General features: G+C 42.8%; 1 protein-coding gene across 2 annotated transcripts in view; it reads right to left on the bottom strand.

Moving 5' to 3' along the window:
- Frmd6 (FERM domain containing 6) overlaps nt 1-10,847 on the bottom strand; it is an 80,302-nt gene extending 69,455 nt beyond the window's left edge. For both annotated transcript variants that reach the window (XM_042677885.1, XM_042677886.1), the window contains exon 1: nt 10,737-10,847. The gene's annotated coding sequence lies outside the window, so the exon portion shown is untranslated. The remainder of the gene's footprint in view (nt 1-10,736) is intronic.
- Nucleotides 10,848-13,198: the final 2,351 nt, after the last annotated feature.

The raw sequence follows: 13,198 nt of genomic DNA, 5'->3' as shown, positions 1-13,198 counted from the left end.
TTTCTGAAGTCTAATACTATCTTTCATTACCAAACAAGACTCAAATGCATGTAACAAAGTTTTAATTCTACCAATCACTCTAAGCATTTAATTCTCCAAACACAATACTTAGACATTAAAGGCCTAAGTGTTGGTGTTTTAATAAGCTTAGAGAAAGAAAAGACAATTAGTATCAGAGACTTGATTTCTTTTGATGATAGTATTATACAAAGTTAAAATTATAATTCAAAGGTAAATACCAGAAAACTGTTGGTACATAATTATGACATAGAAGCAGAACTATAAAAATTGTTTACTCACAAGATCTGAAGTAACATTCATGGTGAAAGTGCTCAACTACACACACACACACATACATACACACACACACACAAAAGCAAATGTTGTATTCCTTGACTGGGAACCCGTAGCTCGGAACTATACAATCTGTGAATGATGGCTCTACCTTACACCACCATTGAAAATGTAGTCATCATAAAGCACCTGTCTTACTTTTCATATAAAAGAATCAGTAGGTTGAATTAATGAACACATCTTTACCAGAAAAAAAACAAAGTCTTAACACAAAGGTGAGTGATGTAGGATATAGTTCTTATCCAGGGACATTCAACATGGAATTTTAAAACTGTAGAATGGGTTTCCTATTTCAAAATAAAGAGATTACAATCTATATACCAGCATCTTACCAATAATAACTAGAGGGCAGCTCAAAGGCTCCTTGTCCCCATCAGAGCCAGAAGATCCTTGTGACCCCCTTAAATTTTCCCACTTCTGAAGTCCTATCCCCATCCTATCAGATGTATTCAAATGGACTCACATATCAAATACACTGTAAGAAATTTAATTGCAAATAATAGTTATCTTTCATCAATGTTTCTTCTCTTATGAACCTCTCCAACCACGGCTTCTTCCCTTCCCCTCTACCAACACAGCACTGCCATGCTCTTGAATAACCTAAAGAGCCCAATTAGTGACTCAATCCTCATCCTACTTTATCTCTTAGCAAAATGTGACACCACTGAGTCACAATTCCTCCCAGAGGCATTTTCTTTACTTGACTGCAGGGACATTCTTCTCATTCCTCCTAGCCTTCTAAACTTAACCACTAGGAATATCTCATAATTAACCCAGTTCACTATGATATAGCTCCATTTCTAAAAGGTTCTAATAATGACACCATTATCCAAGCAATGGATACATGGGTCTACACTTGGGGAAATACATTCCTTTGGATTAAAATGCTTTCTTGTATCATTTGTGGCCTTTCTTTTTGTCTCCACAACCCATAAGTACTGACAGGCCCCTAAACTCCAGATTCTATGGACAACAACCTACTTAATTTCTCCATTTTGAAGTTGAAAGACATTTTCGAAATAGCTTCTGGTTATCCTCTACATCTCAGTTACTGGCAACTCCATAATTAAAATGCTTTAGTGTTATCTTTGTCGTCCAATCTTTCTCATCCTGCTCAGTTGGTCAGAAAATTCTATTGGCTCTACTTATAAATTCTTGGCCATTTTTCATCATCTCCTCTCTGCTGGCATTCTCCTCTTCCCAGCATCTCTCAAGTAGATTATTCACAACAGCTACTAACTGGTATCCACCGGTGACTACTCTCCTTTTTTATAGCCTTCTTTCAGCCATCAACACTTATCAAAATGTAAGTCAAGCTGGGCACCAGAGTCTCAGATTTGTAATCCTAGCTAACTGGGAGGCTAAGAATGGAAGGATTAAGGGTCACCTTAGGCAGAAAAGTTCATAAGGTTCCTTCTCAACTCAAAGTGGGCAAAGTGAGATAGGCCTGTCAGTCCAAGTTCCCTGGGAAGCTAAGACTGAAGGGACTATGGTTCAAGACCACTCAGGCAACAGTCATGAAACATCTCCACAGAGGGAGGAAGAGTACTCAGTGGCATGCACTAGTGATTCCAGCAACCACTGGAAGTCTAACAAAAAAGTAGGTGAATCAAAGGCTCAGGCACACATCTGGGTGGGAAATTTTAGGACAGACCCTATAAACAGGGATGGAGGTGTGGCTCAGGGGTATCACATCAGCCTAGCAGAGTTCAAACCCTCAGTACTAAAGGAAAAAAAAAAGGACAGATCACTTTAAACCTCTGCTCTAAACTCCCAATGGCTATCCACTTCCCAGAGCAAAAGCCAATATTCCTTAAAATAATCTAAGCAGCCACTAACTGATGAGGTTCAAGCTTTCTCGATGAGGCCCACCTTGACGATACAGAAGACTGTCCCTGACCGACCATTTGACTTTACTTTGTCATGCACTCAGTATAAGTCATGCTTTGAATTTTGATCCTTGCCAGAGCTACTTGTGTGTAGTATGATACTATTCCATGGTGCTGCATGGTGGCAGTGATGCACAGCTCCCAGTCAGCCTCCTGATCACAAGAAACAACTGATACTCACCTATGTACTGTACTGCCAAGCTATGGTGTTTGTTACGTTAAGTGCACTGAATACACTTTCAATCCACAATGTTTTCATCTTGCAATGTGTTTATCAAAATGTCACCCCATCTAAAGTAGAGGGGTATCTGTACCCCAACCTGCAATGTCCCTACCTCCCTTTCCTGCATTCCTAATATCCCTTAGCATATTCTTTTTCCACATCAGACTTACTACCTTCTAAAACATAATAAAATTTAATTCTATGTTTATTGTTTGTCTCAGAACATATTTGATAATGTAACGTAACATCCATGAGGACAGAGGTTTTTGCTTTCTAATCACTTACATATTTACGGGGCCTAGAATATAACCTAACGCAATCATATTAAATAAATGAACAAATGAACTTAAACATTTGTTCATTTTAATTTCATATTTTTCTGTCAATATTTGAGACTCATTCAAGATTCTGAACATTGCTACTACTCCTAGAAAAGTCCCTGAATACAGATCTCAGCCTGACTTCACTCATCAACCAAACCTATCAAGCCCAGGTAAGCTAGGGACTGGAGAGGCAGAGAAGAGAGGATCTTGATTCAAATCCAGCCCATGAAGTTCATGAGATCCCATCTCAACCAGTAAGTGACATATAGCTGTCATCCCAAGGAAAGTATAAATTAGAGATTCTGGGCTGGTAGGGTATAAATATGCAACTCTATTAGAAAAATAAGGAAAGAAAGAAAGGGCTAGGTGTGGCTTACCTACCTAGCAACCACAAGGTTGTGAACTCAAACCCAGGATTACCAAAAAGAAATAGATAAATACATAAATGGGCTCACATGAAATTCTGCAGGATACATGAGTAAAAGACACAGGTCATTTGTATTCTTTAAATTTAAACATGCTTGGCCGGGTGTCGGTAGCTTACGCCTGTAATCCTAGCTATTAAGGAGACTGAGATCTGAGGATCTCGACTCAAAGCCAGCCTGGGCAGGAAAATCCATGAGACTCTTAGCTCCAATCTGCTACCAGAAAACCAGAAGTGGTGCTACTGCTCAAATGGTAGAGAGCTAGCCTTGGGCTGAAGAATTCAGGGACAGTGCACAGGCCCAGAGCTCAAGACCCATGATCAACCAAAAACAAACAAAAAACATGTTCAGACAAACATTAATCACCACCAACAGAATTTTATTTTTTTTAATCTGTAGACTTGCTTTGTGGCATTTCGGGAAAAAAAAACAATTACCTAGCAGGCAAAAGTTGGGAGAGGGAGGTGACTGGAAATTAGAAGAGAATTTCGAAAACTAAGTGGGTCAATTAGTGGGACAAGCCAGCTGTTCCTCATTCAGTTAACATTAATTACCTAATATTTGTAACTAAGAAACACTAGGTTTTGTTGCCTGCTTAATGCCATCAAGAATCAAGATACAATAAAATCCCATGATTTCTTGTAAACAAAGGCTCAGACACCAATAAGAAAACTACCAATCTTTCTATACATAATTTAGTTTCATTTGAAGCAGTAACAACTGACATTACCTGCTTGTTCACTGTATGTCAAAGACCAGGCTGATTGTTTCACATGTACCATTTCATTTAATAATTCCAAAAATCTTCTAGAGTAGTTACTACTATTATACATCATTTTACACATGATGAAAAGGTTTCATATGTGAAGTAATTTCTCCAAAGGTACATACTGGAGAACAGCATAACCTGGATTTAGGGAACTGATATCAAAGATCTCATTTTCTCTTTACTTTCCTGCCATTCTTGTGGTGGACCTTTGGATCAGCATATTTCATATATTTTTCTAAAATCATATATAATAAAATTCTGTTATAAGCAGTACTTCATTTGAGCAAGATATATTTTGTCTATAAAATTTATGTAATTTTACCTTTTCTTTTACCTTTTTAATGAGTCTAAGCTGAGATGCTGAGTCTTTTCTTGAAAGCACAAAAATGTCATTTTTTTTTTTCTTCAGGGAAGCATGAGAGAAAAATATCTGTTTCGATAGTTATCCTTCAAGCACTTTATTTCATGTATTAGATATCTCAGAGAAGTCATAATCCTTTGTTTTTCAGTGAGTGCTTTCTGGGGCCTATACAGAATTCAGCATAAGAATTTCACTGGTTTTTGGTAAAGACTTGATGCTTCCAGAGATATTTAAGAAATGATAACTCAATGGAGGGAGGAGAGATGTTGAGACAGAGGAGAACTGTAGTGGGGAAAGCATAAATGTAGACAGTCTCAAAAATGAGTCTTTTGCAACATTTTCTTTTTCTTAAAAATAAACAATTCTGGAAACTTTTAGAAATTCTTTTGAAACTATGGTACATCTTAAATCATTTATGGATCAATGAAACAATGAATCAACAGAGCCCTCAAGATATCACTCATTTGGCACTCACCATCCAAAGTCTCATGGGAGAGCAGAAGAGAGGAAGAATGAGAGTCAAGAGCAAAGACAGGCCCCAACAGCCTGTGTGTAGGAAAGAGGTCGATAAAGCATAAGCAAGTGAAAGTTTCCAAGACTGCAGATCCATATTTTCTGGGCAGATAAGGATCTATATGAACAGAGCCACAAATACCCTTAGTGTGAGTCAGAAAAGGGCATTCATGCTCCAGGCCATCGGGCCTCCGGCCTCCCTCTGGACTCAATGCTTGGACTGCAACACATTAGCCCTACATTACCATAATGTTCATTAATAAGAGAGATGAGTAAACTGTATATATTTATTCACATAAATAAAAAAGAACTGCTACCTGCAGCACTGATATGTCTATATTATTATAGACTTATTACGCAAAATGTATCACGAAAAAGAAAATAAAAAATAGAAACTTAAATTTGATGGCATTTAAATCAATAAAAGATTAAAGCTAACCAATGACTTAAAAGTTAGGATAGTGTCTGGCCTTGGGGTCAGGTTATGATTATATGACAAGGTTTCTAGGACTAGTAATGTTTCTCAATTTAAATGCTGGTTAGCAGTATGTGATCACTTTATAGAAATGCTTCTGATCTGTGCTTGTTTTTTCTGATGGAATAATTAAATAACATGTTCAAAGAAATAAAGCAAACAAAGATCAACACAGGAGGAAAAGTCATCTACTGTAACCTTTCATTTAATGTGCCCAGATAGAGAACCACCCAAAAAGCTCAGTGAGAAATATGTCAATACATTTCCTAAGATCTTCACCTGAATTTGACTTATTTTTATGAAGACTTCCTTCTCTTACATGAAACTATGCTGAGAAACTAATATGAAGTATTGCTTTACCTAACATATAAAAATGTTGAAAAACATCTGAAAATACCTCTGGACAATCTACTTGGAATGTAACTGTTTTACACAGATGTATTTGGTCAGAATCATCCTAATTATCAACATGTTAACTCAATGACTAAAAGCACTTTTCTCTTACCCTCCTCTTTTTTTTTTTTTTTTTTTTTGCCGGTCGTGGGGCCTTAACTCTGGGCCTGGGCACTGTCCTTCAGCTCTTCAGCTCAAGGATAGTGCTCTACCACTTGAGCCACAGCACCACTTCCAGCTTTTTCTGCTTATGTGGTACTGAGGAATCGAACCCAGGGCCTCATGCATGCAAGGCAAGCACTCTACCACTGAGCCACTTTCCCAGCCCTTACCCTCCTCTTTTATGTATAGATTGAACTCAGCTACATACAGCCATGCAGGTGGGGAAAAAAATATTATGGAAATTCCTGAGCAACATACAACTCTAAGAAAAGTCCCATAAAAACATGGCCTTCCTTTGGGACTCTTTATTTCCTTTGTAAATATGTTTCAGTGTATTTTTTTCCTCTTCCCGAAGTAATACAATCAGCTTCCATATCAATGATTTGTCCTTCCTTCTCAATGTCTCTTCATATGGTACACTACATGAATGCTCTACAGGATGTATATAAAAGTGATAGCATACAAACTTACATCAGAAAGAATTATACCACTAAATTATGGAAGATAATTCAAAGCAGTTTGCTCATATTTATTCATAAAACTTCAGCCATTACTGCTGTGGAACTTTTTTGGTTTCAAGGTACAACAGGTAGCCATTAAGCATTTGTAGAATCATTAGCATTTACATAAAATATGCTTCTAGTCATTGAAATGGTAGGAAGAGAGAGCTAATAAGCCTCCAGTCCCTTCATATTATTGAATATCAACCTGGTGACTGAACACTAACATTGGCAAGGTATTTAGGATAAATATCCACTAGTAGTCCTATCCCATGCTATATTCAGATCTTACACGTCCCTCAATTCTAATCATTTAACTCCCTTCTCTTAGCTAAAAAAGATCTTGTTCTTTATAATTTCCACATTCAAATTGGAAGTTCTCTCTAGTTTGGCCTTGTTTTAACTACTTATCCCTCCCAAGTTTAATTTTTTTCCAAATTCAATACTGTGTTGTACTTCCTCCTTCTTCTCACATGATCAATTCTACTTATTTTTATAGCACCCCCCCAAGTCCCTTTCCCAGAATAATGTACAATCCAAAAAGTCCTTTCAACTATACATATATATGTAATATATTCCTTCTTCCTTCTTAAGTTTAGGAAAATAAGTTTTAGCTAAAATTTACTACTCATAAAATGCTTTCAAGGAATCTTCCATCCTCTGATCTCAATTTTATTATAATCACAATATTATAGCAAACTCTTAAAATGATTTTTTAAAAAGTCACAGGAAGACTTTCTCAAAGTATATAATTGTAAGTGTACAATAAATATCCTTTATAACTCTAGTATTAGGGATACAGCTGAAAAAACACACTGAATTTTCTTATGTGTTTGCTCTTTCTTGTTGGGAATGAAGAGGAGGAGATGGAAGGTTGAGGATAGTCAGCAAGACCCAGTTGCTATACATGAAACCACCACCTTTTTGTCTGTTAAAAAAAAAATGGATGCTGGAAGCTAGTGGCTCACACCTGTAATCATGCTACTCAGGAGGCTGAGATCTGAGGATGTTCAAAGCCAGCCCAGGCAGGAAAATGCATGAGAATCTTATCTCCAATTAACCACCAGAAAAACTGGAAGTGGTGCTGTGTTTCAAAATGGTAGAGAAGTAGCCCTGAGCCTAAAATCTAAGGGGCAGCACCCAGGGGCTGAGTTCAAGCCCTATGTCTGACCAAAAAAAAAAAAAAAAAGCTTGGAACTATATAAATAAAAGCAAACACCTCTATGCTTTGCTGAGAATAATGCACATAAATGTCTCCTACTTTCCCACTTAGGACAAAGAGGTTTCATGTACTAAACTGGAGCATTTATGAAATCTGCATTAATGAGTAGTGAGAAATAAAATTACCTCTGCATACATGCATAAAGTTTTCTATCCTTTAAAAGATTTAGGAATATTAAAGTGACTTTAGCGAAATTCCATGAAATTTGGTTCTCAATTCAGAAAACTACCTACAGGACAATTTCTGAATGCCATCTGGGATCCAGGCAGCCTCATCAACAAAAGGGAAAACTTGAGATCATCCAAATCTAAAATTCACATACATTTTTACATCTGGACTGAATTAATCTTTTCTTGGTACTGGCTTTCATGTAATAAAATAATTGTTTGCAGGTTTTATTTGACCAAAAAAAAAAAATCCCTACAGTTTTAAGAATCAAAATGTTCAACACTCAAGTTGAGAACCACAAAGAATTCCTTTATCAAAGTTACTTGTGAGACAAGACTCATTTATACTAAATTCGAATCCTGACAGCTCAGTCAAAAACAAGTTTGAAACTTTCATTCCAAGCATCTGCCTAATAACCTCCAGTCTATTATGTCATAAGTTCTAAAGCCAAAAGCTTTATAAGCATAGTTAAACGTGAAAACCAAGTCCAGAAACTAGGATAAGGTCTACAACAGCCCCTAATTTAGTTAGCCCAGTTGAATGAGTTTTGTAAAGAGCTTGTAGCTGAAAACTGTTACCCAGCACTTTGGCATTTTGTTTTCAAATGCAGAAGGCTCATCAGGGCCCCTCTTGTTTTCAGGCATTTCCCTTAAATCTGCAAGTTCAAATCTGTGTACTTGAAGCTGGTATCTTACCCCTGTTGCCTCCCAAAAGAAAGAGTGAGAAAACAAAGAAAGACTCCCTGTCCTTAAAAATGTTCTGAGCACAGCAAAGACCACTGATGAGTGCAGCCCATCAGTGTCAGATCTCAGGGATTCTCACAGGCAACCCAAAGGGGGGGCAATTAGTTCATATTACAGCCAGTCCCCTTTCTGGAGAAGATATCCTGCAGATAACTTGATATGAGATATCCTCTGGGGGACCCTTTTCATCTCATAATCGTACCAAAAGGCCATTTTAATATGAAACAGGAATCCAATATGTTTACAAACACACTGAAAAGGCATTCAGATGGCAGCTGTCTTGCATTTGTGTTTTCATTTTTCACGTGAAACTTTCATTTTGCAAAACCACACCCAAGGAGAATGATGAGGTGCTGGAAGTTTTCTACTACAAAGGACACCCGCAAAAGCATCTGTTTTCCTGCCCTTTTTCTGGTCTTCTCCCCTCCCCCAGTCTCCCCTGCAGGCCATTTGTAGGGTCTTGGTTTAAAAAAACAACAACAAAACTACTTTCTACAGTAGTCCTACAATTCTCCAGGTCCTAAAAAACTTCTCCTACTTTTAACATTGCTGAGGCCTAAATTTATTCACTGCTCTGAAGGAAACACAAAAAGTCACAGGCCCTTTTTTTTTTTGTTTTTAATGATAGATGTATTAGGGAAAAATTTCCCCCACAAAGTTTTGATGCTGTGAAATATCAACTCCCTGAAATCATAGAAAGGAAATGACTTACATTCTTGGAAAATGAAGCCACTAGCAGCTTTCTCCAACAGCATTTTCTAATCCCCAACCTACACCCCGTGGCAACAAAGTGTATTTCCTGCAAAAAATACTAAATTTAAGGAGATGCTTAAAAAAAAACCAATAAACAATCCCCAGGTCCCTGAGAAGAAAGGAAGGAATCATGCATGGAAAATCCAGCATGATTACCCCCCCCCCCTTTTTTTTTCTCTCCACATTCATAAGCATTGGGAATCTCAGGCTTGAAGTCAAAAGCAACCTGAGAACCCTCACTGAAGTGTACCTCCCGCCCCCCTCCCTCCAGCACCCTCTGTGGGGCTTTGCAAGCTCCTGGGGGAAAATACTAGCAAAACTGATTCCTGCTTTAAAAACAAATTTAAAAAAAAAAAAATAGAAGCGGAAAAAATTAAAAGGTGCTGGGGAGTAAACTTAAGAATGATTTCTTTGGACACTCACTAGAGCTACACAACTGAACAGCCTGGAAAATCTGCCAGCTTTCATTTCAACTTTAAAGGATGCTTATTTTTTGACAGCTTTCTATCTATTCCTGCCTCGAAGAAAACGCCCCAGCGTGGGAGCTGTGTCATCTCCGGACCTAGGGTGTTATTTTCATTCCTGTGGACCTTCCACGGGTGCCCCCCCCCCCCAGCTGTCCATACCTGGCAGAATCTAGCCCGCCCTCCTTGGAGTGAAGACCGACGGGTGGTCTCCGATGCCTGGCGCCCGGCCTGAGCACCTCAAGCTCCTCCAAAGATCCCACAATTTGCAGGCCGCGCGCCCCCCCCCCCCCGCCCATCCGGGTGTCCGCAAGCGCCCCCCCCCTTCCAAAGGAGCCGATGCGCCCCAGCCCCAACTCCGGATGCCTGGACTGAGCACTTTCGGACACTGCCGGGCAGACGCAGCGCTGGGGAGTCCCTTCCCCTTCCCCAGACCGGACTGCCAGCCTCGGGGCGCACACAACAGGCGACACCGCACAACCCTCCAGAACGTGGAGCTCAGGTGCTGGTCCCAGCGACAGGGCGGGACAGGCAGGCGCCTCACAGCCCAACGGGGCGCCAGGGACCATCAAGGAGCCCCCCCCCGACCCCCGCGATCCGGGGACCCTCACTCGCACGGCGCACAAAGCCCAGGGCGCAGCCCGGACCGGCCTCCCGCCCTCGCCGCACCGGCGGCCTCCGAGCTCCGCGCCACCCCCGCTCCCCGACTCGGCTGCCCCGGGGCCCCATCCTCCCGCCCCGGCGTGGGCGAGCTCCGACAAGCGTTGAGGCGACCTGCCCGCCCGGTGCCCGACGCCCAGAGCCGAAGGAGCGAGAAGAAAAGACGCGGAGAAGGGGAGCGCTGCCTCCTCCCGGACTTCCAGAACACCCTCCCCAAACTGTCCCGCGCCCGCCGCCGCCCCGCCGGCAGGGGGCACAGCGGAAAACCCGGGAGCGGTGGAACGAGCGAGGGGGCCGACGGGTGAGGAGAGCCCCCCGGAGCCAGGCTCCGGCTCCTACCTGGAGCAAGTCCCGAGTCCCAGGCGTCCGACTCCCGTCTGCTCGCGGACCTTCCCGGCCGGCGCCTAGCCACCCGCGCTCTCTCTCAGCCCCTCGGCCAGGGCAGCCAGACGTGCGCTCCCGACCGCCCCGCCCTCCGCCCACGCCTCCGGACCGCCCCGCCCCTATCCGCCCCGGAGGGCCCGCCCACCCACCAGGCTCCGCCCCTTCCCGCCCCGTGGTGGCGGGGGACTCTGGTGAGCTGCTGGTGGTGCTCACTCAGAGTGGGTCTGGTGGACGCACGTGGAGCGCAGCCCGCCCCGCCCCGCCTCGGACCCAACCAAGTCTCGGCGAGGGGTGCGAGGAGTCGGGTGCGGGAGATGATGGGACAAGCAATCCCTTTCGGAGTCTAGGGAGCGCAGCCAGGTTCACATGGACGTGAGAGGGTGAACCTCGTCGTTTTCTACCTTTCCCCGTGCGGTGTCGTCTGAAGCGCGAGGGGACCCTGCCGCCCCCTCCACCCCCCCTCCTTTAGCCAAATGGTTCCTTCCTCCGGTCAGCCCCCGCGCCCGCCCCAGCAGAAGACGCGCTGGCTGGGGGCGGCTGTTTGGCCTGAGTTCGGGCTTACTAATTCCGAACAAACCGGAGAGGCCACTGCGGGAGGAGGCGGTCCCCGGCGGGGGAGGCGTCGTGACTCCTCGTTTCCCCGCAGTCCTCCCGCCCCGCGCCCACCGGGCGGGCCGCGGCACTCACAGGACCTCCGCGGGAAGGAGGGGCCGCCGCCGCCGAAGGGCCGAGCCTCCGCCGCGGATCCCGCCTCGTCGGCTCTCCGGGCGCACGCATGCACGCACGCAGCCTCCGTCGGTGGGTGACCCCCCTCCTGAAGGAGGCACGCGGGGTGGCCAGCGATGGCCAAGTGCCAGGTGTTTTAGTCAAGATCCGTTGCCACCCGCAGTTGTCGGGTCCGGGGGATGATGGGGCGAGCTCCACTGCCTCGTGAGGCCGCGCCCACCAGGACCCCCCCACACACACCCCCCTGCTAGGGGACCGGAAGCCCGGGGAGGGGTCGACCTCCACCTGGCCCCGAGGCTGGGGACCCACCGCGCTCCAACTTGCAGGGCATCTGCGCGTCGAGGTCTCCCTGGACTCTGTGGGCCCATCGAGTGTCTGGAACAGGTAGTGGGGGAAGTTCCAGGAAACTGAGGAAGACCCGAGGAAGAAGCCTACCCACCGTCAGAAGCTGTCCGAAGCCCACTGTAACATTGCCCTCTTCCGCTGCCGAAAGCCAGCTGTTCTGTTCCTGGTTGAACAGGTGCCTCGTGGGCAGAGCAAAAAAGTTCAGTTCTGTGTTCATCAGAGCCGAAGCTCACCTAGGATTGCTGTCGACCTCACCGGTTTTGCATGTTGGGGATCGTGAAACTAGAAGTGGAGAGATTAGGCGCCGAGATCGTTTGCCTTTTTGCCATCGGCAGTATCTGTGGAGCTTGAGTGGACAGTTTCTAGAGATAATCGCGCTCAATTTAAGTTAAAAGTCACGACTCCCATTGTGGAAAGCAGGCAGGATGGATGATTGCTTCCATAACTGCTTTTAAATTAGCACTAATTTAAAATTAAATGACTGCCCTTGAGTTAGTGGTACAAATTGAACAATTCAGTTAATATGCCAAAAATAGTTAATAATTGATCACAATATGAGTATTTAAATGTGGAAGATCACACTTTTTCTTACGTTTTTATTTTCATACGCATTCAAAATAAGGACATTGGATACTAATTAGTAAGGTCTTGATTTGATAGCTAATGAGATATCCATGTGCAGTGTAAATGAGAAGTATATTGCTGTCCTCTAAAACATAAATCTGACTTATTTTCAAGTTTAAATCATCACAATCTAGTAGATGGAAAACAGCATATTGTGAAATATTGCTACAAGTGTAAATAATCAGTCTAAAGAGTACAATAGTTAAAATGTGCTTATGTCTGGCATGCTAGCACATATCTGTAATCCCTAGCACTTGGAACACTGAGGCAGGAAGATCTCAAGTTCTAGCCTAAACCCTATAGTGAGTCCCTGTCTCGAAGAAAAAAAAAAAAAAAAGCAAAAACCCAATTGTGAAAAACTGAATTTGTTGTCTAGAATGAAATTATAGCAAAATTTATTATGTGATTGTTTTCCAAACTCTATCATAGTAACAGTAGGAATAGCACAATTAAGATTTCTACATCATATATTTTGTAAACTAAGTACACATTTTAAATCCATTTTATGAACCCTTGTAATAAGTATGGTAAAACTCTGGAAAAAAGGAAAGGATTGATTTGGAAACAAGACAATCTTGTCTCCAACTTTTTTTAAAATCTTTTCCTGAAGATAGGATAAAGGCCTGAGAAAGAACGTATTGTTTGAGATGTTTCTTATCACAGGGAGGTTTCCGAGCTTGTTACACTGGAGGATGTCATTTTGTAGAAAATTTAAAATTATC

Source organism: Dipodomys spectabilis, unplaced genomic scaffold (assembly GCF_019054845.1).
Source record: "Dipodomys spectabilis isolate Male_0828 unplaced genomic scaffold, ASM1905484v1 ptg000042l, whole genome shotgun sequence".
Taxonomy (NCBI): Eukaryota; Metazoa; Chordata; class Mammalia; order Rodentia; family Heteromyidae; genus Dipodomys; species Dipodomys spectabilis.
Note: the sequence above shows the minus strand (reverse complement) of the source record. Positions and strands in the feature narration are given on the sequence as shown.